We start from the raw sequence: 27,713 nt of genomic DNA, 5'->3' as shown, positions 1-27,713 counted from the left end.
GGAGGCAAATATTACCCCATGATGCAAATATGCTTGGCATTTAATATAGGTTCCAGGGAGACTCGGAGCGATACTGACATGGATTGACAGAAGGGCCACGGTTCATTATAAATAAAATTCTGAATCTCTCAAAGGTTTATTTTTAAGATGCTTTCCTCCTTTCTCATCTCACTAGATGTCTTCCTGCTCTTCATACGACTCAGTCTGGTAATAAAAATACCCTATCTTTGTATAAAATTAACAAGGCATATTTTCTTCTGTGAATTCCTCTCAGATTGAAGAGACAGATATTATTTTACTTTAGAAGTGAGAAAACTGACCTAGAGAGGCTAAATTACTCACCTAAGCTCATACTGCTGGGAAGACCCAGAACAGGAGCATGAATTCTGGCCTGGGATAGGCTGCATCTCACTTCTGCTTGTCCTCAGGGTTGAGGTCCTCACGCTGGGAACCAGGCTTACAGACCGATCTGCTGCTGTTCCTTAGGCCTCACCAAGATTCCACTGCATATATGTGAGAAGTCTCAAACTTTTAGGAGATTCTTGGGACCCTTGTAACATGGTAGAATCTGTGCTTGCTACTCTTTTTTTTTTTTTTTTGCGGTACGCGGGCCTCTCATTGCTGTGGCCTCTCCCGTTGCGGAGCACAGGCTCCGGACGCGCAGGCTCAGCGGCCATGGCTCACGGGCCCAGCCGCTCCGCGGCATGTGGGATCTTCCCGGACTGGGGCACGAACCCGTGTCCCCTGCATCGGCAGGCGGACCCCCAACCACTGCGCCACCAGGGAAGCCCTTGCTACTCTTCATTCATGTATTTCTCCTCTTAATGCTAACAATTTTATATTAATATATTATTTATATTGTTAATATTTTCTTCCTAAGGAATAATCTTTGTGAAATGATAGCAAAAATAATATAAAAATATATTATTTATATTTTCTACTAGAGGGATAATCTTTGCAAAAAGATAGTATTCAGAACATGTTTGTTGGTGATCTTGGGATCCAAGATGTTGGAATTGGAACGAATGTAAGACATCGTCTGATTCAGCAGCTCTGGAGAGAGATCACTCTCAGAATCAGTGGCTCCTGGGAGCTCTGCTGAGTCCAAGTCCAGATTATTCTGAGTATCCTGGCATTGTTTCCTGCCCATCTCCCTTGCTTCTTGGCTTCATACATTAATGTATTTGGGAATTCCATTCTTGCTGGCTATCCTGTGGGCTGGTTTTCCAAATAGGCTGTCTCTTCAGTAGCGGGCAGTAGATCCGGCTAAGGACCCTGCTCTCAGCTGGGAGCTGTTATCTTCCTCTTGAATGTATTTTCTCTGAAGTAGCTCTGTGCTGCCCTCCACTGGCACTCAGCCGCTAGAGCTAGCTAGCCTTCTGCGTCTCCGCTAACACACTGCATCTAGGGCTCCAAACGCGATATGAGAGCACTATTAACCACACTATGTATGGTTTTTACTAGCATGGAAAATAGGACCCAGGCCCCTTCGTGTCCACTTATACCCTGTGTTCTCACTTTCTATGAGTTTGCTGACGGGCTGTGAATGAGTGTATCTGACATTCACTAATTTCAAGTATTTGTGCTAGAGTATTTGGAAGGGATTACTTGAAAGTGTATAACTTCTATTTAATTATCAAACTTAAATACACTTCAGCTGACATGATACTAGGCCACAAATTTCTGAGCGTGCTGTACTTACTCAGTCTTAAGGAATATTAAACATTTTATCTTTAATGTATATATAAAGATATAGTGAATTATATGAAATTCCTAAATGATATGTACATTTTTCATTTATTCAACAAATATGTATTAGACACACAGTATGTGCCAGGAACTTCTTGGTGCTGAGAATACAGCACTGGATAAAGAATATATAAATTATAAAAACAACCGCTGCCTTTATTGAGTTTGTTTACTAGTTGGGGAAGATAAATATTAAATGAATTAATAAGCAAAATGCCCTTTAAGGGAATATGGCACTACCATATCTATTTCCTACCGGAAATACACTGTAGTGATTCCATGTTTTTAAGAATATCGGTATTAAGATCAAGACAGGCATAACCAGAGTTAGATACGGATTTTTGCTACAAATATTTATTGTGTTATTCATAAATATATTGTGAATATAGTATGGGCTTGTTAAAGCAATTGATGCAGCTGAGTGTATGAATCCCTCAGCTGTAAAGATGTTTCATCTTTTGATTCTATCGCAATCTTCTCTCCTATTAGACTGTCTGGCAACTGCCACCTTGTCACCCCCTGTAATAGCTGTCGTGGAAGTCCCTGCTATTGCTGCCTTGATAATGGGATCTGTTACTGTCTTTCCTTTTTCCTTTGTTTTTATTATGTTCTCTTTCTTTCTTTAATAAATTTATTTATTTTATTTATTATTTTTGGCTGTGTTGGGTCTTCGTTGCTGCGCATGGGCTTTCTCTAGTTGCAGTGAGTGGGGGGCTACTCTTCCTTGCGATGCGCAGGCGTCTCATTGCGGTGGCTTCTCTTGTTGCAGAGCATGGGCTCTAGGCACGTGGGCACAGTAGTTGTGGCATGTGGGCTCAGTAGTTGTGGCTCACGGGCTTTGTTGCTCCACAGCATGTGGGATCTTCCCGGACCAGGGTTTGAACCCCTGTCCCCTGCATTAGCAGGAGGATTCTTAACCACTGCCCCACCAGGGAAATCCCTATGTTCTCTTTCTATGTCTTTTGCTTTCCCCACAGATAAGCTCAAATAGATGTCATTGGCCCAATGGAATAAGTTTTTCCTTTCTAATGTGGCAGAAGTACCAGTCGCAACGAAGCAGGTATAGTTACTTTGTCTTCTCTAATCTACCAGGTCTGTTGGAAACGAATGTCTGTCCCAGGTGAAACACAAGTGGTTTGGAAAAAAAAACAAGCCAAAATACCAAAGTAATGTTGACATTAGTTACAGGTACAACTTTTAAAAATGTTATATTGGTTGAAGAGTTCTTCCATGTTGTCAGGGACCAAGGGTCACAACAAGCTGCTTGTCCTTCCTCAGGAATAATGCCATTGCCCTCACCCAGATGTGAGGTGAGCCATTGCCAGAGATGTATAAAGTACATGTCAGAAAAGCAGATTCTAACTCTCCCAGTCAAGTGTGAAACTTAGATCGTTCCATACCCTTATTTTTGAGTGAGCTTAGCTGTCTAGCTTCAGCTCAGCTAGAGCTGGCCTTGACACATACCCAATGTCTTTGGCCATAGGTTCAATAATTACTTTATATATCATTAATGGCTAACTTGAAATGTCATGCGTGTAACATGTTTATACAGCTGCCTGGGTACCTTCCTTTTACAAACTCTATGAAACAACACTTGTGTATGTCCTCCCTGTCCTTTGCACTGGAAACTAATTCTTGTTGGTTAGGATAAGTAGTTTGTTGTTTTTGAGAGAAGAGCTCTGAACTTAGAGAATGTTCTTAAATTTTAGAGGGTTTGGCAATTTGGTGTTTACATAATCAAGGTTTTACATTATTGATTTGAAGTGATCAAATGGAAGAAGTGAGGGGATGGTACGTTTAACTGAATTGAATACATTGTAAAGTGCACCATTATTTAATAGAACATAAAGAAAGAAAACGTGCTGTGAATTTATCTGACATGCCATGAATTGTGAGATGCATCCACACCTCAGAGATGTTCAAATATGTATATCTCACTATCACGTGAAATGCAGTAAGTGTTTCTTCATCGCTTTGAAATGGATTCATCTCTTCCATAGCTTCTTGGGAAGACACATCTAGTAATAAATGCATATTGACTATAGTAACATGAAGAACCAAAAACTTGACAGCAAAAAAATCCTTATAATATGACAATTATGTATTTTAGTGTTTTTGTAGATGGTTTAAAAATGATTGCTGAGACATCTTTAATTCTTAATAGGAATCTGAGAAATCTCAGGATTTCTAAGTAAGATGTTTATATTAAAAGAAAAAAAATAGTCCATATTTTGGAAAAAGCTCCATAATACAGAACTGATTCAGGGTTGTCGGATGAGAAGTTCAACCTTCCCTTGGAGGGTTTTTCTGATTGGAACTTTCTAGTTTTGTTTTTGTGGTGCAGTCTCATGGTATTGTCTTCTACTAGGAAGACATGCCATCATTTCACTGCAACATGTGGGTCAGGACAGCAGGTAAGAATCTGAAGACTCAAATGTCCTTATATATGAGTTAGAAGTGTATATTTTTCTTTTCTTTTCTTTCTTTTTTCTTTTTTTTTTTTTTTGCGGTACGCGGGCCTCTCACTGTTGTGGCCTCTCCCGTTGCGAAGCACAGGCTCCGGACGTGCATACTCAGCGGCCATGGCTCACGGGCCCAGCCGCTTCGCGGCATGTGGGGTCTTCCCGGACCGGGGCACGAACCCGCGTCCCCTGCATCGGCAGGAGGACTCTCAACCACTGCGCCACCAGTGAAGCCCATAGAAGTGTATATTTTTCTTAATAAATTATTTGATATAATATCTTTAACTTTTTGCTTACTTCTGATTTTAGCTTAATACAGACTTGCTGTAAAAAATGAGTTAGACCTAGCTGCCAGGTCTAACTCTGAAATTTATTCTCAAGAGCAAATGAGATGTAATAATGGGGGTTTACAAGTAGAAAAGTTAATATTCTGATTTCACTTCTGGATTTGGTTTATGTTGGGACTCTGAAAGTCACGCAAATACCCCAAAAGATAAGAATATTTGTTGTCACCAACTACTTACCTTGATTGATCGGAAGTCCTCATGTATTCTACAAGTATGTTGAATTGTTTGAATATTGTACTGTTCCTTCAGTACTCAAAATAAATATCACCAGAAAATCTTTGCAACTTCAAAGATTTATATACTTTATATGGTGTTTAAAACTTTTCATGCATTTTAATAAAAACTGAGTCATTTTTAAAATATGAGGTTTTGGTATAAATCCACACATCAACTTGGAAGGCATAGTTTTAATGCAGCTGCTGTACATTTTCTTCACAGCTTACTTGTAATGTCATTAGTCATTGTTAGGTCTATTAGTCAGAAGTTTCAAATCTGTAATGTGGTTGTCATACTTAGTAATTATTTTTTAAAATGCTGAAATACAATTTAGTGTGTTGAAATTCAGCTTTATTCACAGATTTCCCCTTCTGTTCTTTTGCAAGAATCAATTTGTATAATGTCAAAATAACAGTGCCTCTCTACACTCTTAAGCATTTTAGATGTGTCATCATATTAATTTTTTGCCCTTTACTACTTCCATTAATTAATTCTGCCCTTTAACTTTTGCTGATCAATGTGGACTAAATTGTAATTGCAACATTTCTATGAAATAATGCCAAATTAAGGCTGATAGTGGCATGCTGTGAGTTAGTGAGGGATTTTAACATTTTTGAGCTTGGTATGTTGATATAAAACCAGATAGACTGAGAATCAACTTTTAAAATTTTTAATTAAAAAAAAGTTTTAATTAAAAAAATTTTATTGAAGTATAGTTGATGTTCAAATTTATATGTTACAGGTGTACAATATAGTGATTCACAATTTTTAAAGGTTATATTCAACATATAGTTATTATAAAATATTGTCTATATTCACCACGTTGTACAATATACCCTTGTAGTTTATTTTATACATAATAGTTTGTACCCCTTAATCTCCTACACTTATATTGCCCCTCCCCCTTCCCTCTCCCCAGTGGTAACCACTAGTTTGTTCTCTATATCTGTGAGTCTGCTTCTTTTCCAACTGAGAACCAACTTTTGATTTATGTTTAAATTCTAGGTGTGAAGAATTTTAAATATTATATTATGGTTAAAATTTCCTTGTAGTGTCTGCTAAATACTGGTGGTTTGGAGACATGTAGCTTTACATGATCACTATCCCATTAGAGAGTTAAAATGTGCAATGGGGAAATGAAATAATTAAATATCTCATGAATGTTTATATTAATTCTCACATGGATTGAAATATTGACTTTAATCTAGATTACCCACTATGGTTGATTGTTTATTTATTAAGTAAATGTATAATCATTACTTATTCCGCACCAGATAATGTACGAGGAGATGAGGGTAGAGTGATGAATAAAATTTAGTTTGTACTCCAAAAGAACACAGAGTCTGGTGGAGGAGACGAACACATGGTCATATGTGTACAATAAAGTTAGGTGCCACATTGGAGGTATGCACTGGGTACTGTGGAAGCACAAAGGAAAGTCACTTGGATCTTCAGGTTTAGGAAAGATATGCCACCCAAGCTCTCTCTTCAAAAAATGTTTTTAAAGTTATAAATGGAATACATGGACATGTAACAACAATTTAATAATTTAGAACAGTTTGTGATCAAAGTCACAGAACCATTTCTATTCAACAGTTATTTGGCTTCCTAAAGGCAAGCTCTTTTAAATATTTTTGAATGCATTTCCTTTGGTGGTTCCTCCAGAATACTAAATTATATGATTACACATTCTCTGTGTGTTTTAGGGTTATTTATCATTTTGTTACTTCTGCAGGTTACTTTTTTTTTTAACATCTTTATTGGGGTATAATTGCTTTACAATGGTGTGTTAGTTTCTGCTTTATAACAAAGTGAATCAGTTATACATATACATATGTTCCCATATCTCTTCCCTCTTGCATCTCCCTCCCTCCCACCCTCCCTATCCCACCCCTCCAGGTGGTCACAAAGCACCGAGCCGATATCCCTGTGCCATGCGGCTGCTTCCCACTAGCTATCTACCTTACATTTGTTAGTGTATATATGTCCATGCCACTCTCTCGCCCTGTCACAGCTCACCCTTCCCCCTCCCCATATCCTCAAGTCCATTCTCCAGTAGGTCTGTGTCTTTATTTCTGTCTTACTCCTAGGTTCTTTATGACATTTTTTTTTCTTAAATTCCATATATATGTGTTAGCATATGGTATTTGTCTTTCTCTTTCTGACTTACTTCACTCTGTATGACAGACTCTAGGTCTATCCACCTCATTACAAATAGCTCAATTTCGTTTCTTTTTATGGCTGAGTAGTATTCCATTGTATATATGTGCCACATCTTCTTTATCCATTCATCCGATGATGGGCACTTAGGTTGTTTCCATCTCCGGGCTATTGTAAATAGAGCTGCAATGAACATTTTGGTACATGACTTTTTTTGAATTTTGGTTTTCTCAGGGTATATGCCCCTGCAGGTTACTTTTGTGATAATAAATAATACCCTGATACACTATTAAGAATTGATATTATCACCTGTACTGTTTTGTTCACCTTTTTACCTTCATCACTCTCCACCGTTTACCAGCTACCTTTTTATTTTGTTAAGATTGAAAAAGAATAGATATATGTATAACTAAATCACGCTGCTGTACACCTGAAACTAACACAATGTTGTAAGTCAGCTATATTCCAATATAAAATAAAATTTTAAAAAATGTGACAGACAGCATCTTTATTTTATTTATTTATTATTTTTTTTATTTTTTGGGGGTATGCGGGCCTCTCACTGCTGTGGCCTCTCCCGTTGCGGAGCACAGGCTCTGAACGCGCAGGCTCAGCGGCCATGGCTCACAGGTCTAGCTGCTCCATGGCATGTGGGATCTTCCCGGACTGGGGCATGAACCCGTGTCCCCTGCATCGGCAGGCGGACTCTCAACCACTGCGCCACCAGGGAAGCCCCGAGACAGCATTTTTTAAAAAACCTGGAAAGAATTTTTTTTAAAGCTTTTTAAATAGTGGAAAAAAAAAAAAGATTGTTATCATTTGTAATTTGATATGAAACAGCAACAAAGTCTTTCATTCTTTCTCCATAAATTGACTCTGAAAGTTTACATTTTTATAACTGTGCTGTGTCATGTACTGTGCTATGCTGGGATGGTTTTTCTTTTCTTCTTATCAATTGATTAAAATCATGCCAAAGATTTATTTTCTCCACATTTGAATTGTGGCTTTTTACACAACTTTTTTTGTTTGAACTATAGTTGATATCCAGTATTTTGTTAGCTTCAGCTCTACAGCAAAACGATTCAGTTATATAAATATCTATTTATATATGTAATACATATATATTCTTTTTCAGATTCTTTTTCATTATAGGTTTTTCAAGATATTCGATACAGTTTCCTGTGCTATATCTAAGATCCTGCATGTGGTGCAGGATCTTAGTTCCCCGACCAGGGACCGAACCCATGGCCCCTGCATTGGAAGCACGGAGTCTTAACCACTGGACAACCAAGGAAGTCCCTATTTGTAGACATTTTATGATGGCTATTCTAACCAGTGTGAGGTGATACCTCATTATAGCACAACTTTGTTTTTTTGCCCTTTGGTTAGCAACTGACTTTTCTCTCTTGTTTTTAAAAAAAGTAATATGCATCTTACATTTTCATATATTTCCCTTATATCTACTCAAGCAGAGACCTTTTCCCAAATGCCTTCCTCCTGGCACCATCAATCTTTCTACTCTAATCTGAATCAGTTGCTTTCTAGGGCTACTGTATAGCCTCTCTCCAGCAATTTCCTTCATTGCTTTCCTGAGTGGGATCCATAGTTTCTAAATCCCGTTTCTTCTCTTTCTCTTTCTTCTTTTCCTTTTTTGTCCCTTACTGTTCTAGTCAACATTGCAAAGTAACTGTTTGAAAAAAAAGTATAGTATTAGCAAATGTCTATATTCTGCTCTCACTGTGTGAGAGTTTGTGTGTGTGTGTGTGTGTGTGCACGTGTGTGTGTGTGTGTGTGAGAGAGAGAGAGCAGAAGAGAGAAGGAGAGAGAGATTAGATATTAGACTGGGTATATCATTTTAGAGTCAAAAAATTTCACCGTTAACTGGAAGGCATTTATCAATTTTCTTGACATCAGTATTGGTGATAAGTCTAAGTCAACCCATTCTCATTCTTTTTTAGATAACCTGTTTTTAATTTTGGAAACTTTTATAATCGTCTCTAGGTGTGAGTTTTAATTACTATCATTCTACGTGTTATTTTGCACTTTAAACACTCAGATCTTTCAGCTGTGAAGAATTGGTCTGTTATTTCTCTATTAATTTCTTCTCCATTTTCTGCATTCATTCTTTTTAAAATTTCTGTTATTCAGATGTTGGACTTCTGTGATGGTTCCCTGTAACTCATCTTTTCCTTTGTGCTTTCTGACTCTTTGCATTTCTACTTTACTTTCTAGGAGAAGTGCTCGACTTTATTTTCTAAGCATTTATTTTTAATTCCATTTAGTTAATTGTCTATTCTGCACTTTTCAGCCTCTAACAATCTGTTGATATCAGTCATTTGCTGATAATATGTCTCCTACATTCTTCTCAGTTATGTATTAATTCTATTTTTATAGATTTCTGTTTTTGCTTTAATGGAGTCTCAGGAGAGATGAAAAGTAAAGGTGTATCACTGAAACCTAGTATGAGTTTGTGGGGGAACTGCAAGCAGTAACAGATTAAGGTTAAAGTATTAAACCAGGAATAGCAGGACAAATGACTAAAATAATTGCTAGGCATCATATCACGAGGGCCTTGTAGATACACTCTACTAAGAATTTTAGATTTTATCTTACAGGAACTTAATGCTTTGATTGTGAAAGTGGTAAGATTATATGAGGAAGATATATTTAGAGACTAGAGGCAGGGAGGAAAGTTAGAAGGTTGAAAGAGTTCATATTGGTAATCAGAATGTGATTACCAATATGACTAAGACTCTGCGCTCCCAATGCAGGGGGCCCAGGTTCGATCCCAGGTCAGGGAACTAGATCCCATGTGCCACAACTAAGAAGTTCACATGACTCAGATAAAGATCCCGCATGCTGCAACTAAAAGATCCCTCACGCGCTAATGAAGATCCCACGTGCTGCAACTAAGACCTGACACAGACAAATAAATAAATTAATAAATTCTAAAAAATAAAGTGAGTTTATAATGTAGGTATTATTTTTCTTATTTTACAGATAAGGAAACTGGCTTAGAGATGTTAAATATCCTAGATTACTGTCAATTTAACAAAATGATCATTTATCAATGAGCAAGTGAGGTGAACTTCAGAGAGGAGACTGATTTCCTTATATGAATCCTAGAAAAAAAACATAATAGGTGGTTAACTGCTTGCATGTAAAACTGATTTCTACCATAAATGTAATCACACATCTCCTGTTAACAATGCTATGTTTCTTTCTTTGTTGGCTGATTATTTAGTCTATCTATTGATTTCTTTTCTTTTTATTATCATTTTATTTGCAGTAGAGTCAATCAATTCTAGGCAAAATTGAAAAGTAGATGGATTATATCTTTTTGTCCTAAGAAATACCTCACTCATTTCTACTTTTCATGCACCCTATCCTTCAATAAAAACTATTTTTGGAAAAATAGATGAAATCAATCATTTATAACTAGATATAAATTCAAATTGTTTTTCCTCTTCCTCCTCAGATTATCTGGAATCTTATTTTCCCTTTAATAGATGTTTAACCCTATTAAAGGAAATCTAGGCATTTTTGAGTAAGCAAGTTAGACTTTGGGAAATTGGGAAGTGATCTTTTCAGGGATTCCTGAAATATCATAAATTAGGTTCAGAGTAATTTACTTATATTTCATACAAACCATAAAATAAAATAAAATAAAATAACAACTTATTATTAAATATCTGCTTGTTGGAAAATGATTTAAAAGATATTTTTAAATGTCACATTATAATGTCTATCTTTTGTTGATCACCAGACAATGACCTAAAGTAATTTGGAAGTTCCAAGCTTTTATATAAAGTCCAATCATGAAATTTGATTATATACAGTTGTTGAATTTAGGTATCATTGCTATACTTGGATTATATTGGTAGAGTTGGCTCTTAGTTATACACTTTTAAAGATTGCTTATATTTGGATATATGGATGCTTGGCTACTCTCAATTAGATCAGACCTACACTGATCAAGAATAATGATGGGAAGTACTGATGATGTATTTCTTGGGCAGCTTCAGTGAACAGGATATACTGGTCTCTATTAGTCTGAGACTAGGATGCTCTGACAAAGAGGACAAAGATTCAATAAATTAAAGAAGATGTAATTTGATTTCTCCTTTAAATAACAGTCCAAACTGAATGATTCAACTCTGCTCCATGAAGTTATTCAGAGATACAGTTTCTTCCCATTGGTTGCCCTCATCCCTTAGGGTTGTCATCCTCTGTGTGGTGGAGATGGAGTCTCTGTGAATCCCAGATGATAAGGAGAGAGACAACATGGTGGAGGCATACTCATGGATTTAAGTAACCTACTTTTGTTAATAAGGATATTGATCTACCATTGATATTCTGAAGCCGTTATCAGTCAAATATTAACATTTATTTTCAGCCTTTGGGCTACTTAGTTTTCTACTTACAAATTTTATCTGTTCTTAAAAATTGCAAGTAACACTGCTTGATGATGAGGGAAGAGCATTTTCCCTAATTGGACAAAAAATAGATTCTGCCTATTGTGAGATTATTTGAATGTTTAGGTCTTTGTAAGTTGAAAAAATGAAGTTGTAAAATTTGTGTTAGGTAAATCTCTCACTTTAAATTGGATTCAAGACATTATCATGGGTGCCAATAACTGTAATAGTGTGAATCCTTGAACTCTAAGGTTTAGGTTTGGATCTAATTGACAACTACACTGTCAACTCTTGTAAGTGCATGAACCATGTTTTATTAATCTCTCTATACCTAGTTCTTGGCATATAGTAGATAATCAAAAATATGAAGTGGATACTCAATAATTCTTTAATAGGTTCATATTCAATATTAATATATAAGTAATTATTAATTTTTGTCCTGTGCTATGTGGTAAACAGGAGCCAAAGATGGGTAAGACAAATGGTCTGGTTAACAGAGGAGAGGAGATTAGAAAAGGGCAAACAGAACTATAATATAAAATGGGTTAAACTGAGTATCCTGAGATAAATGTAAACAATGTGCAACAGAGGTTCAAGGTGTAGAGAGTTTGGAGATTTAGGAACAACTTCAGGAGGATGTGACATCTGAGTTGATCCTTGAAAGGTGGTTGTGTAACTGCATGGTATATTGGAAAGATTGTCATGGCAGAGAGCACATAACATATAGGATCAGTGCAAATCAGACTATTTTTCACCTCTGAAGTGCCATAGCTATTCCATGGAACTTGATTCCTAATATGTAATAACGATTTTGTACTAAGGTTATTGCCCTCATTGACTTCACTAAAATATAAACTTTTTGAGGGCTATATGTTGATAAATCTTGTATCCTCTGCTAAATCTATGAGTGCTCTGCGCATAAAAGTATTTTACAAATTTACTCTATATCTTTCAAATTACCAAAAATTCTATAGTTTTGCTAATTATGTTAGATCCACCAGCTGAATATCGTCTAGTGACCTCAGCTGACTCCATGTGGAGTAAAAGTATCACCCATTCTAACCGTATCTGATTTCTTGACCTGATTTCATTAATCACGAAATATAATAATTGGCCATTGTAAAACACCAAGTTTTAGGTTAGTTTATCACATGGCCACAGATTGGTAGAGCAGGCCATTATGAAGATTAATTATGAAGATTAAGTGAGTTAATTTATATCAAAACTTAGCCTAGTATCTGCTACATAGTAAAAATTTCACAAACATTTGTTGCTATTGTAATATTATTGTACCTAAACCACAATTATGAAATCTGCATTTAGGTGTGTACGTCTGTGTGTGTGTGATTTGCAAAGAGAAAATGAACTCAAAATGAAAGGCAATAATATGATACAGTTTCATATAAAATAGGCTTTGTTAAGTAGTCATTCTATAAGGAATTCTTGTTTTTCTCTGGCTAAGCATTAAATAATGAGGTTTATTTCCTTCAAGGTGTTTTTTTTTTTCCTAGGCTTTTTCTCATATCACTTTATATTGTCCATCTGAACAGCCCATCTGACTGATCTTCAGTACTTCCTTGGCTTCAGTTTCCATCATTTGTTAATGAACCCCAAATATTTATTTTTAGCCCATCTTATTTTTGAACTTCAGATGTGAATATTTAACTGCTTACTGAAAATCTCCCTCATGGTAAAAATTGAATCCATCAACTCATCATCTTTTCTCCTCAAATTTCCACTCAGGTATTTAAGTCAAAACCTGACTTTAAAAACCTGGTTTTAAGTAAAGAGTCTGGCCTAAGACCACAAATCACATTGGTTGTATGTTCATTAAAATAGGACCTTGTCAGGGCTTCCCTGGTGGCGCAGTGGTTGAGAGTCCGCCTGCCAATGCAGGGGACACGGGTTTGTGCCCTGATCCGGGAAGATCCCACATGCCGCGGAGCGGCTGGGCCCGTGAGCCATGGCCGCTGAGCCTGCGCGTACGGAGCCTGTGCTCCACAACGGGAGAGTCCACAACAGTGAAAAAGAAAAAAAAAAGGACCCTGTCTAAAATGGTAATTGAAAAGTTTGAGGCCTTCATAGTATATAAGCCTTCAAATTTATATACTATGGTACTGACACTTTTAGGTGCATGAAACAACAATGCATATAAATAGTGAAGAACGCATTATAAAGTATTTGCTATTTGGGATATGCTAAGAAGACTGTAATAGTTTGGTAAGTCTTGGGATTTAGACCTTTTCTAGTTTTAGTTTGTTTTTCTTGCTCAAATCTATTGAAGCTTGTGACCATATACCTTAATCCAAATTTAATCTGAAGGATGTCAAACAGGCATATACCCTTCATTTGTCTACATATTTCTTAACGCTTTGGTACCTTTAGCAGAAATAAAGCCCATTGCTTTTCCCAGTTGGCACACAACATCTTTCCTCTCCTCTCCATAACCTTGTCAAGAGCAGCCATTATTCTACACTAGCCATGTGTCTAGTTCCACATAAGTACTCAAAATCTTAATATTTCAAATCAACTTTAATCAGATATTTGTACTTAATTATTTCCTATCTCCTAGTGTCTTTTTTCCGTATCATTTTTATTTGTATTTTAATACCATTTTTGGTAATTTGTGGTGCTCTTATCTTTAATCCCTGGAAATAATTTTAGCAAAAATTTCAGTGACTTAAATTTGGGAAACACTGCATCTTTCTGTTGAAGATTTACCATATATGCTAACATGCTTAAACTCCGAAAAGTAAAGGCTTGCAGGAAAATTATATCAATACTTGTTTAGTTTGTTTAATCCAGGGGTTGGCATAGAACTTAAAAAATGTACAACATTTGTCATGCTATTTATTCTTTAGTTGAAGAGACTTTAGAACTTAAAAATTGATACTTTAGTTAACTTCATGAGTGCCTTTGCTACTGCATGGACAAAGTGGGAGAGGAAATCTTTCATACGTATACTTTCCACTTGGTTAGACTACATGAGAGGCTTTTTTCTCTTTCTTAAGTTGCTTCCTTAGTTGTTCACTTTCACCTCAGATGATTTCCAAAATTCCTTGACAATCAGTCTTAGGTGGGTTTACTTTCTGAAGGTGAGATTCTTCCCTTCCACTGTCCCCATTCTTAAATTGCTAAATCCGTGTGTCCTATTTCTTTTGACTCTTTGCCTTCTTCTTTTCCTTTCTTACATTGCAGTCTTTGTCTTGCCAATGCTCCTTCAGCATTATAGTATATTAATATTTTTGTGTTCCCACAATGATTTCATAAAAAGTTTATCCATTAGAGGATAGCTGTTTACCTCAGAATGCTTCATTTGACAAATTATTTTGCATAGGTTTCCTTTAACCTGAAATCTCTGCACCTCAGATGGGTTCTAAATATCCTTGACTTTTCAGAAACTTTTCAGTTGCATAAAAAGAATGCTGCCTATCATGGCTGTAAAATGGATCTGCTGGCCATGGAGGACCAATGCATTGCAAGGGATTGGATCTTGTGTACACTCTCTTTCCCCTCTTGCTACAAGTAAACACTGTACTACTTGAGTCTGGTGTATTATCTGTGTGCAACTTTGAATATTGCACAAGTCTCTTCCCTAGGTGTCACTTATATGCCTTTTAAGCTTGGTTGCACTCATGTTATTTTCTATCCTGTGGCATAGACTGACCACCCAGTGAATAAAATAAAGCTTCTCCTTCCCAAGCCTCACAAGAATTGTGCCATGATTTGTAGGTGAGAAGAGAATTACAAGCCATTAATCATTCATCAATACTGATTACCACTGAGAATGGCTACTTCAAGTCTACAAGCTTATTGCTACTTCTGTAACATTCTTAGGCCACAGAACATTGGCCAATCCATCAATCAGCTCAGATTAGCTGATGTGCCTTTGGTCCAACTTCCTAGATGGACCACATCACCATTCCTCTCTTATGTCTCATGGTCTCCCTCTCAGGAATTCTTCCAGGAATCAGGGGTGAATTTCCTCATTGTTCTGGATCCTCAGACCTCTCTAATTTCATGTTTAGAGGGATCTCCACTCCACACCCACTCTTGCAATGTTTGATAATGATTACCATTAAAACTAGAATCTAAATCATTACCAACAAAGATATTGTTTACATTTCCTTGAACCAGAAGGCATACTCTTTAAAACATTCCACGAGGGAAGGGATGGGATACCATCTGTCTACGATGGCAGAGAAAGGGGAAAGTAACAAAACGGTTAAATGTCCACATTAAGATTATTTGAACATTCATATTCTGCCAAATTTGTATTTAAGTGTGCATGTTATTTTCAATAATTAGAGTGATACAAATAGATCTTAAGAAATAGCAAAGAAATCCATGTTTTTTTCAAATGGGAGTCAAGGAGATATGGAAATTCTTCCCATTTTAAGTGCTCCTTAATTAATGGCATTTCTGTGGTTGAATTTATATCAACAAAGAGAATTGGAGATTAAGGCAATTAATCAGCAAATTCAGCTTAAAAATAACAATTGAAAAATAAGTGAAATTTCCTACAGAATTCTAGGGTTTGGTATCTATACAGATAAGATTCATTAGGTGGATGCATAACTCTCTTCTTTACTCTCATGAAAGATTGTTCTCTGATTGTCACTGTGTATAAAGTAAAATAAAGATAGATTATGCAAATATTCTGATTGATTAAAAGATTAAAATTGTGAGTCTTCCTAGAAATATGTCAGGATTCAAGAATATCTTATTGCAGTTTTCTTCCTACTGTAAATAAAGGATCAACCAACATCTTCTAATAACTCACAACTACCTCTTTTCCTGTTAGAACATGTCATCCAGCACTTTTTGATTACATGTTCTCAGGTAATAGCTGGGACAGATTGACCAAAGGAGAGCAATTTCTTTAATCAGGATAACATAATGATTCCATCACAAACTTTAGATAGGACTACGGGTATCACCATTTTGTTGTTGTTGTTGTCTATTAATAATGCTGTATCTTTAGTGGAATTGAAGACAGCTTTCTGTAGACCTCAATGCAACTTTGTAAAAGACCATAACAATGCCTTTAGAATAAAATCCATTTGCTGTTCTACAGAGAAGCAAGTTTTCTAGTAATTTGGCCATAATTTGAGGACAGGACCCCTAAGCAATGGGATGTGGTAAGCAAAAATCTGAATTTTCTGCCTGGCTAAAACCAATGACCTTGAGCTTCTCCATGATCTTGAGTTGTTTTGTGGGCATTGTTTTCCTTACCTATGAAAAGAAGAGTTTGTCCAACATGTTCTGAGGTTCTTTCAGTTCTAAAATTTTTTGGCTAATTTACCTGGAACACAAGAGGTTCCCTGAATCTGGCTGGTGTGCAATAAATATTTAACGATTATAAAAAATATTTAACTTCCAAATGGGGAGAACAAACATATGGAAATATTGTGATATCTCAACCTTTGTGATTTTGGGAGCAGAATCAATGTGATTAAAATTACAAACCCAATGAATTCCCTGTTTACTTCAGTCAAAGAGAAATAGTTGTTGTCTAAAAACAATCTGAACTACTCCTAGAGTAATGGAAGTAAAAACAAAAAGAGACAAATGGGACCTAATGAAACTTTAAAGCTTTTGCAAAGCAAAGGAAACTACAAACAAGATAAAAAGACAACCCTCAGAATGGGAAAAAAATATTTGCAAATGAATCAATGGACAAAGGATTAATCTCCAAAATATATAAACAGCTCATGCAGCTCAATATTAAAAAAACAAACAACCCTATTCAAAAATGGGCAGAAGACCTAAATAGACATTTCTCCAAAGAAGACATACATATGGCCAAGAAGCACATGAAAAGCTGCTCAACATCACTAATTATTAAAGAAATGAAAATCAAAACTACAATGAGTTATCACCTCACACCAGTTAGAATGGGCATCATCAGAAAAATCTACAAACAACAAATGCTGGAAAGGGTGTGGAGAAAAGGGAGCCCTCTTGCACTGTTGGTGGGAATGTAAATTGATACAGCCACTATGGAGAACAGTATGAAGCTTCCTTAAAAAACTAAAAATAGAATTACCATACGATCCAGCAATCCCACTACTGGGCATATACCCAGAGAAAACCTTAATTCAAAAAGACACATGCACCCCAATGTTCATTGCAGCACTATTTACAATAGCCAGGTCATGAAATCAACCTAAATGCTCATCAACAGACGAATGGATAAAGAAGATGTGGTACATATATACGATGGAATATTACTCAGCCATAAAAAGGAATGAAATTGGGTCATTTGTAGAGACGTGGATGGATCTAGAGACTGTCATACAGAGTGAAGTAAGTCAGAAAGAGAAAAACAAATATCGTATATTAACGCATATATGTGGAACCTAGAAAAATGGTACAGATGAAACTGTTTGCAGGGCAGAAATAGAGACACAGATGTAGGGAACAAACATGGAGGCCAAGGGGGGAAGGTGGCAGGGGAGGTGGTTTTGGTGGGATGAATTGGGAGATTGGGGTCAACATATAGACACTAATATGTATAAAATAGATAACTAGTTAGAACCTGCTGTATAAAAAATTAAAATAAAATTCAAAAATTCAAAAAAAATTTTTAAAAATATCTGAACTAAGTTCAAGCAAAATACCCCATATACTAGTTGCAAATATATATTGATAGTAAACATTATTATTTCTATCTTTGATAAAATGCTGAATTAGTTGTTTGAATGTATTAAAAGTAACGAATGTATTTAAAAGAAGTTTTTTAGCTAGTTGAGCAGTTTATACTTTGTGACTATAACCAGTGTGTTTAGTATTTTAAAAATATATATCAGGAGGGAAAGGGATAAATTACAACTATTTACAAAGTAATTCTTTCTGAGAATGACCTTAAGACTAGCAGAAAAGATTTTCCACAATAAAGATATAAAGAAAGAACTACAACCAGATGGGTAAGGAGGGTGGAGATGTGGTCTAGTCAGGACCCACAATCCCATGTAGGTGACCATAAGCAGGAAGGATATCTCAATCATGGAGGTCCTCCTGGAGGAGTGAGGAGGTCTTCCTCAAACCCCACATTGAGCTCAGAGGCAACAGTTTGAAAGGGGTCTGGGTCAGACCCACTTGCTGACTTGGAGAGCCTCCTGCAGAGGGACGAGGCAGCTGGGCCTACCCCTGGGGACTGAGATGCTGGTGGCAGCCATTTTTGTGATCTCATTCTACCTTGCTGACAATGACACTGGTGGGCACCATTTTGGAATCCTCCCTCTAGCCTATTAGCACTGGGGGCCTGCCACACTCACTAGCATATCTGTAGCTGGCCTTGCAGCCAGCAGTGCTGGAGTGCCTATCCTGTCCACCAGCATGCCTGCAGCAATCGCACAAGGCAAAGGCTTGCAGACAGTCAGTCCAGTGCACCCACAGCAGTCAGCCTCGGCAAAACAGAAGGGAGTATGTAGCCCTTAAAGGAGACACACCTGGAACATCTCTCTCTGGTGGCCAGAGGGGAACCTGCTGCTGAAGCTCATAGAACATCTCCTACATAAGGCCACTTCTCAAAGACTGGGAGACATAGTGCATAATACATACATAACACATAGACCTAAACAAAGAATTAGGCAAAATGAGGAGAAAGATAAATAGATTTCAACAAAAAAACAAGACAATACCTCAGAAAAAGAACTAAATGAAATGGAGATAAGCAATCTATCTGATAATTAGTTCAAGGCAATGATCATAAAGATGCATACCAAACTCAGGAGAATAATGGAAGGACACAGTGAGAACTTTAATAAAGAGTGAATTAGAGCCAAAGAATACAACAACGTAAACACACCAGAGAAAATACACCAGAAAAATACACCAGAGAGAATCAACTGTAGATTAGATGATACAGAAGAATGGATCAATGATCTGGAACACAGAGTACTGGAAATCACCCAACTGGAACAACAAAAAGAAAAAAAAATTAAATGAGGATAGTTTAAGGGACCTCTGGGAGAACATCAGCAAGTCTATCTGATAGAATCATATATCATTATGTATTTGTATGACCATTAAAAGCTAAAATAGAAAAAAAAGAAGTATATATATATATATATTTTTTTTTTTTTGGGGGGGGGGGTAGGCGGGCCTCTCAATGTTGTGGCCTCTCCCGTTGCGGAGCACAGGCTCCGGACGTGCAGGCTCAGCGGCCATGGCTCACGGGCCCAGCCACTCCACAGCATGTGGGATCCTCCCGGACCGGGGCACAAACCCGTGTCCCCTGCATCGGTAGGCGGACTCTCAACCACTGCACCACCAGGGAAGTCCCTAAAGAAGTACATTTTTAATTGACATTTCTTACACATATAGAGTGAATTGACAATTCTTATGGGTATAAAGTTACTAATAATAGTTTACATTTCTTGAGTACCTGCACTGTTCTAAATACTAATCTTTATTTATCCTTTAACCCTTTTAACAACCCTATGAGAAATTTAGTATTATTATCATCCTACCCATCTTGTAAGTGAGGAAATTGAAGACCAGAGAAGTTTACTAATTTTCCCAAAGGTACGCAGTCAGTATGTGGTAAAGCGAAGCTCTTAACCAACTGTAATATAGGCATCCTTTGATGATTTCTGAAAACACGACTAAATTATGTAAAATGTATTAATACATCCTTGTTTATTTATAAATTTACTAACAAAAATGGACCTTTTCATGTGTTCAAACAAAATTTTCTCCTTCATTAACATCTGCAATTGTAATTTCTATTTCTTTACACTTTGTAAGATAAAAAGCTGTAGTATCAACTTTTTCTTTTTCTAATCTGAGATTGCAATTCCGTTATATGATTTCCTATTATGTGTGCTAGAATATATCAATACCTTTTATCTTTTGCTTTGAATATGAGGGAGCTAATTTCTGATGAATTTCTCTGAGCTGAGAAGTACTATGCTCTGTATGAAGTCATAAGTAGCCCATATATGTCTCTTTTCATTCTTTCAGGAGGTCTTATTTAGTTTTGTTAGCATTATCTCAGCCCAGAATGTATTGCATTTAGAAATCATTGAATCATCTGTTTTACTCAAGTAGCTGACATTCAATCACACATTAATATTACTTAATTTCTTATTCAGAGGTTTAAAACTCTCTTTTATTATCTTTCAAAACCTTAAAAGGGATTGACAATTATAATGATGTGTCTTGTGATACAAAGAGTAATAAATTGTAAATAAGCCATGAATAGGAATGATATAAAAGAAAGAAGGCTGAGAAAAAACCCCAGTCAGATGGTATACAATAATTTCTTCTTGGGCTTCCCTGGTGGCGCAGTGGCTGAGAGTCCGCCTGCCGATGCAGGGGACACGGGTTCGTGCCCCGGTCTGGGAAGATCCCACATGCCACGGAGCAGCTGGGCCCCTGAGCCATGGCCACTGAGCCTGTGCGTCCAGAGTCTGTGCTCTGCAATGGGAGAGGCCACAACAGTGAGAGGCCCGCATACCGCAAAAAAAAAAAAAAAAATTTCTTCTTTTAGTCAAGGAAATAAATGATTGTTGCAATAGAATCTAACTATTCTAAGACCCTTTAAGGACAATTTCTATTGCAAAGTGAGAACATTTGAAGTTCCATTTGAATAAGGCAGCACTTCTGGCCTGTGAAAGCAGATAAGCTTTCAGGATTCTCCTTGTGGAAAAGACAAGCCTATGGAAAAAAAGGCCTATCAAAAGACATATCTTAGCAGGAAAACACTTAGTTTCCTAATGCTGGGCAAATAGGTATCTGTCTTTGATTTAATGGCTGTATTTCTATAATCACTGATTCTCAGAGGGTCACACTGATACATGGTTAGATGAGAAATTATACAGATTTCAGTGAATTCTTATTGAAATCTATACTTTAAAAATGAAAAAGTTTTGATTTGATCAATCTGAAAGTCCTATCCAAACTTACTCAGAATACATATGAAATTACATCATGAAAATTTGATAATTTGGGGCTAAAATTTTGCTTTTCAGAGTTGTAAATAGCTTTTCTGAACTCTAGAAATCATATTGCTCAATGTTTTTGTAAGTGATAAAGAAGGTTATTTAGGAAGTAATACATATCAGTTAGAAGGCTTTGTGAAGAAAGTGATTGAAAAATTGACTTAAGACGGCTTAAAAATAAGAAAATTTATTATCTTCCAGGGATGACATCAAAGTGGATTGATTCAGCAGCTCAACCTTGCCATCAAGGGTCCAAGTTCTTTTAGCCTCTCTGCTCTGCTAACTGCAACACCAGCTTTACACGTCACTGGCTTCCTTTATGATCGTGAGATGGATGCTGTACATTTTTTTGTTTTTGTTGTGTGTGTGTGTGTGTGGAAGAGAGAGAGAGGCTTTTTGTGAATACTTTAATTAAATTGGGATTATTTAAGAAAGAGAAGAAAAGAAGAAATGATGCTGGGTGATCATCAGTGTCCAACACAGGTAAGCAATGTAAGAAAACAGAACCATGTCACTATGTTTTAATGATAATTTTTGTGGATAGCATATTCTAGTATAATCTGACTTCATTGCACTAATATTATTGTGTACAATATTGAAAGCCATATTGAAAAATTTTTCAAAAAGAAAACCTCCAAAAAAGAGATTATTTTTCCTTTAAACTATTATTTTTCCTTTAAACTATTAAAATAAAATAATATTAATAATAGTCTAGTTTTAAGTAGGATGCTACATTCTTGGTGTTTCTTTTACTGTTATGGTTAATTACATGACTATATATTACATGGATTATATTATATTATTAATTATTATATTTAATCAATTAATTATTTATTAATTATGTTTAATCAATTTATTATATTATTAACTATTGCTTAATTAATTATTATTAATATATTATAATATTATATTATAATATATTATATTACGTGGATTATATATTACATGGATAAATTCCTATTTATTGGGAACATTTTTTGGAATTCAGTTATAACCACTTAACACATAAGCTCTAAATTCTTAATTATACAGATGCAAAATGGAATTTTAAAATGTAAAGTAATTTTATAAATTTGTAAGCCTTTATTGTATATGGCAGAGATTGTTACTTATTCTCACAAGCTTGAGTTGGACCATGACTGCTTAGAATAAAGACTGCTTCGCAGCCTCCCTTGCAGCTAGGTGGAGCCATATCATCAAGGTCTTCCACTGGGATGTAAGCAGAAGTGATGTGTGCAACTTCCAGTTTATGCTTTTAAAGGGAAAGTGTAACACTTTATGGGTGGTAGAAACAACAGGAAAGAAGGAACCTGGACACTTGGTGACTTTAAACAGAAGATCTGATGCATCAGCCTAGATACTTCTACCTTGTACAAGCCATTTTTAATTTAGGCTGAACCTACATCCCAGTACCATAAACTATCTAGAAGTAAGGTGTGGCTCTCTGAGACTAGAAACTGAATTACAATTCTTCTGGGTACAATATAAAATACGTTGCTTGGTTTTAAATATTTTTAGGAGGAAGTAGCATCATATGGAGCTCCCAATATTTTTATTTTGATATTGTAGTTCTTTATGAATGCAGCAGATTTAACTGTTTTGAATGAATTTACTCATTTTAAGCAATTAACATCCAATCACTTTACTTAAAATAATCAAACCATTTGTGTATATATATATATATATATATACAGCATACACCTCCACTGTTTACTGTCTCAAAGCATTTTAACAAGCTATTGTGCTGGCAGAATTAATTAGATCTGAAAACTGGTATAATAAAAACAATAAAAGCTACAAGAATGCATTAAAATAGAATACCAAAATAATAGAATCTAAGGTTTTTAAAGTTGTGTTTGACTAGTCAAATGTTCCTTAATAATTAGATGCATCAGAGTACATTGTTCATTATAATATTAAAAGGAATGTAATAAAATGAAAATTGAGGCAATAGAGAATTCAGTATGCATAATTATTTTAAACTTAAAATCTTCCCCATAATGAACATAGCTAAAAACATAAAAGACAAATGATAGAGATATTAGAAGCAATTATCAAAGGAATTCTCAGCAGAAATTTCTGATTTAAATTAAAGCCTATGATTAAAAATCTTCTGCCTTTTTGTCCTTCTCCACTCTTCCCACAATCACTACTGCTGCAGCACCTTGTAACTTAATTTCTTTTCCTCAAAGACAGTCTATGCTTGATCCATAGCAAGAATGAACATATCAACTTCAGGTCTTTCTGGTTTTTGTTTCTACATGCACTAATGCTTAACTTTTAAAAGAACAAAGATGGAAATGCTATTGAACAGAGGCCATGAAAAATGGAATTATTTTTCACCTGCATAACTTTGTTAATTTTGTAAGTGAAAATTTTGTAAGTGAAACAGGAGATCTTTTCTTTCTTTTTTTTTTTTTGAGGTTTGAAATGTAGCACAATGTGTTTTGGTGGTTTTGAGCATCTACTCATGGAGTGTTCTAGGTGCTGGAGACACAACAGTAAACAAAATCACTTGTTATTATGTTTACATTCTGGTGATTAAATTAATACTACACCATAAAACAAGTATGGGACAATTCAAGAAAGTTCTTTTTTTTTTTTCGGTACACGGGCCTCTCACTGTTGTGGCCTCTCCCGTTGCTGAGCACAGGCTCTGGACGTGCAGGCTCAGCGGCCATGGCTCACGGGCCCAGCCACTCCGTGGCATGTGGGATATTCCCAGACCAGGTCACGAACCTGTGTCCCCTGCATCGGCAGGAGGACTCTCAACCACTGCGCCACCAGGGAACCCCAATTTCATACATATTTAATGTATGGTGCCTATGAACATAATTACTATGCTACATTGTTATACAGCAAGAAATAATTCTGAGTTTCTGGCATACTTGAGATTGTCAATAATTCTGTATATAGGAAGGTTATTTTAGAATTCAATCCTGAATTCAGATTTTAGAAGAACCAGTTCACCAAGTAAAAAGCACAAGAGGCGTTTAAAGAAAAAACCCACATATTTAGGGTATATAAAATATATTAGAGAATATACATTTATTATAGCTAAGGAAGTACAAAGATGCTTGTCTTACTTTAAAGGTAATTGTGTGAAAAAAGTAGCATTCAAAGGTATAAGAATATCTTTTCCACATCTGAGGTATATAATTAACAAACTTCTCTACACTTATTCAGAAAAGAAAGTAATAAACCACTTGTAAATAATGGTAGTCTTGCATTCTATATACTTAAATGTCAATAATCTGAACATAAATTTTCTCCTGTTCTTAGTTACACAGGTGTGTTTTTGAGATAATGCAGAGATAGGTATCATTACCATTGCTGCAGTTCCATTTTCTATAGATATAAATATATTAATGTAAAACATGGAGGATAAATGAAGAGTTCCACTACTATAGAAAACTGTAGTGCATGGAAATTAAATCAATATGCAGCTTTAAGAAACACAACATGGTGACAGCAGAGAAGTGAAATCTGACTGCATTCCAGGAAAAAGACAAAAGTAGTAGGTGTCTATTAAAATAACAATCACAGTGAAAAGAAATAAGAACATATTCTTTCCACATTTTGATTGCTTGATGTTCTGCCCTTTGATTTCTCAGGATTAATAACTCCAGTAAGAAGGAGGCTTTTGTAAAAATGTGCGAATAAGGGCAGACCTTAAGAAAATATACAAAGTGATTTTTCTCCATCATTTGAAATGGACTTGGTTTTACCTTGTAAATTTCTGAGCAACTGGAGTGATATATTCACAGGTCTCCTAGGTTAATTCAGTGCACAGTAACTAATGCCAATGATAACAATTTCCTTTTGAGGACAATTCTGGTATTTAATAATAGATGAACCATGAAACAATACATATATCCAGGCATTAAATAGGAAGGAGTAAACTCAGCCCTCGATATTTAGGAGTTCAGGTGATATCAAAATTATGTTACCAAAAAATCCCAATGGTCAATTTAAAGGCTGTAGTAGATGATGCAAGAGTGAGAAAAAAGATCAGAGAACAATATTATTAATATAATAAAAAGGATTATGTTAAAAATTAATAACAAAATACAATTTATCTAAATACAGCTTCTAACTGAACTGTATCCTTAACAGTACTGATTTAAGGGTTGTTTCAATAAAAAGGGAGATCTAGGATCCCTGTATTAAAAAACTTGGTCAGATATTATACATGATTAATATACTTTTAAGGTATACAAGGGTATTTAATAAGTTTATGCACACATTTTATGCACACTGAGGTATAAGGTAGCTCTCAAATTACATTTGGTTATATTTTCGAATTTTGAGGTTAAATTGGTTGTTTGAAACTTACAATATATTTTTTTCAAATAAAAATATTATAATTGAGATTTTATCTTTCGGCCCAATTCAGAAAATAATTTAGTCCATAATGTCGCCTAAATCTTGTCAAACAGAAAATAAGTGAAAACAATTAAGTTGCATATGTGTAAATTAAAACTGAAAACTAAGTTCACAGAAGGAATCATTTTTATTTACTTTGCATTTTAGTGCTCAAGGAGAAGGAATTTTTTTGTAGAATTAAGTGAAGAAATCTGTGGAATTTCTGAAAGAACATGTGGGCATTTTTATAGACTTTTATAGATCTATTGAAGACAGCTATGGTTTCTTTATGAATATATTATGCCATTTTCTAACTTATATTTCTTATATTCTTTAAAACGTGTGGATTGCTGGAACTCTTCTATTCTGTACTAATTTGCTAAAGCTGCCATAACAAAATACTACAGACTGAGTGGTTTAAACAACAGAAATTAATTTTCTGACTCTTCCAGAGGCTAGAGGTCCAGGGTCAAGGCTTGATTTCTTCTGAGGTCTTTCTCCTTGGCTTTCATATTGCTGCCTCCTTGCTATGTCCTTACATGTCCTTTACCCTGCGCGTGCAAATCCCTGTTGTCTCTCTGTTTCCACATGTCCTCTTTTTATAAGAATGCCAGTCAGATTGTATTAGGGCCCACCCTAATGACTTTAACTTAATCACCTCTTTGAATACAGTCTTCAAATACAGTCACAATCTGAGGTAGTGGGCTTAGGGCTTCAACATATGAATTTTGGGGAAACCTAATTCAGACCATTATATTCCACTAACAGAATTAAGGTTAATTTGGATTGCTAGAATACTTTTAGCCCTTATTAATTAAGAGATGGAGAACAAGCAATTGGGGAGAAAATTGAAGTGGGAGGAACCATGAGAAGGGGGATATTTTTGTTATTTGGTTAAGAACAGAAAAATATTAGGAAATAAAAGAGTATGCATGCGGGACTTCCCTCGTGGTACAGTAGTTAAGAATCTGCCTGCCAGTGCAGCGGACATGGGTTCGAGCCCTGGTCCGGGAAGACCCCACAAGCCTTGGAGCAACTAAGCCCGTGTGTCACAACTACTGAGCCTGTGCTTTAGAGCCTGTGAGCCACAACTACTGAGCCTGAGTGCCACAGCTACTGAAGCCTGCACGCCTAGAGCCCATGCTCTGCAACAAGAGAAGCCACCACAATGAGAAGCCCACGCACGGCAACAAAGAGTAGCCCCCGCCCATCGCAACTAGAGAAAAGCCCGCGCGCAGCAATGAAGACCCAATGCAGCCAAAAATAAATAAATAAATAAATAAATTAAAAAAACAAAGCCTATGCATGTGTGGAATAACTGAGCCCAGGGTGGCCTTTAGCAGGGAATCAGGGATGTTAGAGAGATCTTTGCATCAGTTTCTTTTTGCAGGTAGGTTGCTGTGTGAAGGGAACAAATATGCGGTGAACTGAAAAACCTGGGGTAGGGACATGGAGAGAAAAGCAATGTGCACCCCACTGTTTACATTTACAGGTAATTCACAGGTTGAGCGTTCATTATCTGGGAGTTTTAAACTACCTACATCAAGACATCATCCACTTATATTTTTATTATTTATTTATTTTAAAAATCCATTATTTTTATTGAGGTATAATTGACATATAACATTATAGTAGATTCAGGTGTACAACATAGTGATTCCACATTTGTATATACTGCAAAATGATCACTAAAATAATCTGGTTACCATCTGTCACCATACATAGTTACAAAATTTTTTTTTGTGTTATGAGAACTTTCAATATCTACTCTTCCAGCTACTTTCAAACATGCAACAGTGTTATTAACTACAGTCACCATGCTATAAATTTCATCCCCATGACTATTCACTTTGTAAGTGGAAATTTGTACCCTTTGACCCTCTTCACCCATTTCGCCTCCCCGCCCTGCCCCCCAGCCCAATGCTTCTCTCTCAGACAACCAACAGTCTGTTCTCTATCTGTGAGCTTATTTGTCTTTCACATGTAAGTGAGAGCATACAGTATTTATCATTTTTTGTCTGACATTTCACTTAGCATAATGCCCTCAAG

The 27,713-nt window shown here is 36.0% G+C and overlaps 1 long non-coding RNA gene across 1 annotated transcript in view; it reads left to right on the top strand.

The window, feature by feature from the left end:
• LOC132596863 (uncharacterized) overlaps positions 1-27,713 on the top strand; it is a 44,592-nt gene that overhangs the window by 13,535 nt on the left and 3,344 nt on the right. Inside the window, exons 2-3 of the long non-coding RNA XR_011377292.1 lie at positions 2,727-2,809; positions 21,501-21,782. This is a non-coding gene — a long non-coding RNA (uncharacterized lncRNA). The remainder of the gene's footprint in view (positions 1-2,726; positions 2,810-21,500; positions 21,783-27,713) is intronic.

The sequence above is a fragment of the Globicephala melas genome, chromosome 2 (genome assembly GCF_963455315.2).
Source record: "Globicephala melas chromosome 2, mGloMel1.2, whole genome shotgun sequence".
In the NCBI taxonomy this organism is placed as follows: Eukaryota; Metazoa; Chordata; class Mammalia; order Artiodactyla; family Delphinidae; genus Globicephala; species Globicephala melas.
This window is presented reverse-complemented; position numbering and strand designations above follow the sequence as displayed.